Here is a 4,929-nt window from a genome sequence, read left to right as displayed (position 1 = left end):
ATACGAATGGCACCGTGCGGTTTCCAGGAACTTCAGTGGGAAGCTGATTCCCCCCAAACCCTCAGGACATCTCTCAGTTCCTGAAAGGATTATTATCATTACTGGTATTAGGACTTACAAAGCCTGCATCATTTTTAAAAAGTCTTCTTAAAGGAAAAATGGTAGAGTAAGCACAGGCGTGCAGCTTCTAGAATGTGTCCCGAGATTCTGCTTCCTTCACAGGAATGACATACCCTGTTGGATTCTGGTTGGGCACAAGGCAGAAGGGTTCAGGCTTCTCCTCCAAGCCCAGGCAGGGTTGCCAGATTTAGCAAATAAAAATACAGGACACCCAGTTCAATTTGAATTTCAGATAAACAATGAATACCGTTTTTGTATGAGTATGTCCCAAATATTGCATGGGACATACTTACACTGAAACAACATTTGGTGTTGATCTCAAATTCAAGTTGAACGGATTATCCTGTATTTTATCAGACAACCCAGAGCCCGGGGAGAGTCAGGACAGTAAAGAGATTTTCACCAACAAAAGCCTCTTTTAAAGCCCCAGCTGAATGGCTTTGGACGACATTTCAATTCAGACCCTGCATTTTCCCTGGAGTGTGAGCTCAGTGTCATCAACAAACAATTGGGAGAATGAGCGTTCAGTGAACATTCTGCCCCTTCCTTGCCCTTAGCAGCCTGTGGCAAAGTGCTCCCCCTCAGCCAGCTGGGGAGGAAAAAAAAGCTTTCTCTTTTAAGATGGCTCTCCCCTCCCCTTATACAGATTGGGTTGTTTCTTGGGTTTGCTGGAGAGCGGCTGGTGCTAATTACTTGCAGACCACGGTCCATCCAGGCCCGCCAACTGTGGGCTGGGAGGTAGAGTAAGGGGTTTGGAGTCCGGCGGACCTGGTTGGCAATTCTGTCTCTGCCGTTTCCTGCCTGTGCCACATCGGCCAAGTTGCTTACCCTCTCTGGGTCCTGGTTTCTGCAGTGATGATATGAGGGTACTCACGGGGGCGGGGGGTGGGGTTGAAGTAGGGGTCACGTGAGACTGGAGCACATAAGGCACTCATCACAGTGCCTGACACGGCATAGGGCTCCCTTAATCTGAGTCTTTTTACTATTGTTGCCTGTCTTTGCTAGGTCACACCGGGCAGGTGGCACCTGGGATTGAGTCTCCTCAAGCCCGGACCTTGGAAACACAGGAACACAAATCCCAGAAGGTCATCAAGCCTTGCGCACCAGGAGGTATGACTTGGGGGAAAGAGGTCTATTGTGATCCCTGTGGCACTGTCAGGTCAGTGAGCAGATCGCTACATGAACCGGCATTCGGTCACCACAAAAATGTACGGGGAGTCTAAAGCCTACTTTAAGAAATGGGGGAAAGAGAAAGAGAAAAAGAAAGAGGGGGGGAATCACTGACTTGAGGAAGAGGGAGGGGGTATCTCAGAGATTTCTTACGAGGAATCAATGAAATAATCTCAGTAAGTATTAGAACAGGGCAGGCAAATAACAACAGCTTAATGGATGTTAGCTATTATTTGGGACACCTCAAAGAATGGGCAGGATTTTAATAAAGAAAGAAAGGAATTTGTAACTTAGAAGAAAAAAAGGTATTTGAAGTTACGATGAAGCCGACTTTAGATGTGTGAATGATGAATTGGGAACTGATTTTCCAGGCGGTGTTGCTGTGGAAGACTTTTGAACAGGGGTTGTGATATTTCTAGCAAACCCATGCTGTGAAAAGCTTGCTCTCACAAGGTGTGTAAGGTGGACGCAACAGAAAGACTGAGGTAAGCAGGAGGATCTTGAGGTGGATAAAGCAGATGGGCAGTAACATGACCACGGGCTTGGGGAGGGGACCGAAGTGTTGGGAGGGAAGAGGAGAGGCAGGGAGGGAGGAGGCACTGAAGAAAGCAAATACACAAGCCCGGGGCTGCTTGGGTGGCTCAGTCAGTTAAGTGTCTGACTCTTGATTTCAGCTCAGGTCATGATCTTAGGGTCGTGAGATCAAGCCCAGCATGAAGCTCTGCACTCAGCACAGAGTCTGCTTGAGATTCTCTCTCTCCCTCTGCTCCTCCCCCTGTTCATCCTTTCTCTCTCAAATAAATAAATAAATAAATAAATCTTAAAAAAAATACAAGCTTGGCTACCAACTGGATATCACTGGTCAGGAAGAAGAAAGAGCCAAAGTTTCAGGATTAAAAAAATTTTGGCTGTTGCCCATGGCAGACCCTGGTTTGTTTGTTTGTTTTTTCCTATCCCACATTTCCCATCACCCCACCCTTCCAACATTTTGTTCAAATATTCACCCTCCTCTAAGTGGCCACTGCTTCATAAAAGATGCACCTATCGGCAGCTCCAGGGGGTGAGGGTGGGTATTGATGTGTCTAAGACACTCAGGTGGCTCCATTTTCTTGCCAGGAAGCAGATTGGGCATGAGCATATGGCAAAATTCTTGGCAAAAAGAAGCAAATGAGTGGAAACAACCCAAATATCTATCAAGTAGGGATGGATAAACAAAATGTGGTATATCCATATAATGGAATATTATGTGACAATAAAAAGAGAATGAAATACTGATTCATGGTAAAACATGGAGAGGCCTCAAAACATTATACTAAGTGAAAGAACTCACACACAAAAGACTACATATTATATGACTCCATTTAAACAAAATGTTCAGAATTGGCAAATCCATATAAAGACAGAAAGTAGGTTAGTGGTTGTCAGGGGTTGGGGGAAGAATGGCATAGGAAGTGATATAGGATTTCTTCAAGGGCAATACAAATCTTCTAAAATTAATTGTGGTAATAGCTGCCAATTCTGTGATTGTACTAAAAACCATTGAATTGTACACTTTAAATATGTTAATTATTTGGTAGGCAAATTATATCTCAATAAAGCTGTTATTAGTTTTTTCCTTAGGAAACCAAAAGGAAGACTTCTAGAGAGATTTCTGGAAAATGTTTTATCACTCTTGAAAAGAAGCACAGAGAAGAGTTGGCTTCTCTTGCTGGAGGCTGACCTATCTGAATATGATCCCTGGAGCTGTTGTGGATGTCTACCCACCATGACAGGAACCAACATAAGTCAGGACTGACCCGCAGGGCAGGCCAGAGCCCAGAGAAGCCCCTAGACTTCTCCTGACCTAGAATAATAAGTTTCCTTATATTTTAGGCCAATTGAGTTGGGCTGTTCCATTACTTCTAGCCATAACATAACATAGCATTCTAACTGATAACGGTTCCATTAACAGAAATTTTTAGGTCAGGAGAAAAGTTGGTTTTCAGAGAAACTATGCATTTACATTAATTTAGAAATGCAAGTGTAATGCAGGTGAAAATTTGAAGTGTAGTTCAAGATCTGGAGAAAGGGATGGAGGGAGGGATGGAGGGAGGGATGGATGAACAGATGGACAGGTGGGTGGGTGGATGGATGGATGGGTGGATGGATGGATGGATGGGTGGATGGATGGATGGATGGATGGACTGATGGATGGGTGGATGGACTGGGGAGTTACTTACAACAGAAGGCTGAAGCCCAAGGGAGCGCAAAGACAGAGTGCAGAGAGGAGTCTCCTGGACTTCCTACACTGAACGGGAGGGAGAGCAAGAGAAATGAGTGAAGGATTCTGCAAACAAAAGGGGTTGAAAAGGACAAGGGGAAAGTGGAAAATGCTGTAAATGCTGTCATGCAAGACAAAAAGGGGATTCAGGAAGAAGGGGATTCAAGTTTGGGTCAAATTCTATAGAAACCAAGGAAGAAATAGCCCAGAAAATACATTTAGATATACAACTAGGAGGCCAGTATAAGACTAGGTTGTTCCTGAATTTGAGTGCAGTGATGGTGACACAGACCAGATTTCAGAAGATATGAGCCAAGGGGTCAGTGAGTGAACACTGAGGAAGTTAAGACACCATGTACGCACCTCCCTACAGAAGTTTTGTCCCTATAGAAAGCATTACTGAATTCACCAGTACCTGGTTCTGCTCCCCTTCCCAGCATGTGGAAGATGGTGCTTCTAACACCTCTGTTAGCAAGGTGGTCCTATCCTTGCTAACAGACGACAGGAAGAAAGGTAGGAAAGAGAACAGCAAAGTTGAGGAAGGGGTGCTTTTATTCTGGGCTTTGATTTTTCATTTTTTTACAAAGATTTTATTTATTTATTTATTTATTTATTTGAGAGTATGAGAGAGAGAGACCACGAGTGTGGGGTGAGGAGCAGAAGGAGAGGGAGAAGCAGACTCCGCGCTGAGCAGGGAACCCGACCCTGGGATCATGATCTGAGCCAAATGCAGACGCTTAACCAAGTGAGCCACCCAGGCGCCCCTGATTTTTCATATTTTTAGGGCAAGTGAGACCCAAGCATGTTAGGGAGATGGAAAGAGTCTGTAGGGAGGAAGGACCTGAAGAAGACAAAGCAGCGTCCTACAGAAAGCAGGAAATATGGCAATGTATAAGCCCAGCAGCGGGTCTGTGCCCTTCTTCTTCCAGGAAAGAAGTAAAAATCCAGGCCCAAGATGAGTACCCAGCTAATTGGATTGGAGAGGGAAGCTGAGGGAGCCTATGCACTCCCCTTCCTAGACAGGGGAGTGGAGGTTGGAGCTTGGAATCCCAGACCCCCGAAGGACGACTGGCAAGGACACCCACTGAATGCATCTCATTATTGTGCTTTAAATTCTATAGGCATGTCTTACACAGAATCATCATTATTTAAAAAGTAACTAAAGTCATGCCCAGAAAGGGTTAAAACTGTTTTGTGCTAAGTTCTCGCCCGGCCCCCGCTCCACTGTTTCCCAGTGTCCTTTACCCAAATTCGTTATTCCATTGACAGGCCAGTGCTGGTCCCCCACAGAACAACACATGCTGTGCTCTCCCTGTGAGCGCACTTGTGATGAACTTTGAGCCACACATCTGCTGCAGAGAAGGAACGTGTATTCCCAA

The 4,929-nt window shown here is 45.2% G+C and overlaps 1 long non-coding RNA gene across 1 annotated transcript; it reads left to right on the top strand.

Annotated features, from left to right (window-relative positions):
• Positions 1 to 1,095: 1,095 nt before the first annotated feature.
• On the top strand, positions 1,096 to 4,677 carry LOC135364648 (uncharacterized). Its single transcript, XR_010412093.1, has 3 exons — positions 1,096 to 1,230; positions 1,662 to 1,775; positions 4,480 to 4,677. It is a non-coding gene; the product is annotated as an uncharacterized LOC135364648 (long non-coding RNA).
• The last annotated feature ends 252 nt before the right edge of the window (positions 4,678 to 4,929 follow it).

This window comes from Mirounga angustirostris, unplaced genomic scaffold, assembly GCF_029215605.1.
Source record: "Mirounga angustirostris isolate CCGP_5_RB_7025 unplaced genomic scaffold, mMirAng1.0.hap1 SCAF_6, whole genome shotgun sequence".
Classification (NCBI taxonomy): domain Eukaryota; kingdom Metazoa; phylum Chordata; class Mammalia; order Carnivora; family Phocidae; genus Mirounga; species Mirounga angustirostris.
The sequence above is the reverse complement of the archived record's forward strand: the minus strand, read 5'-3'. Positions and strand labels throughout refer to the sequence as shown.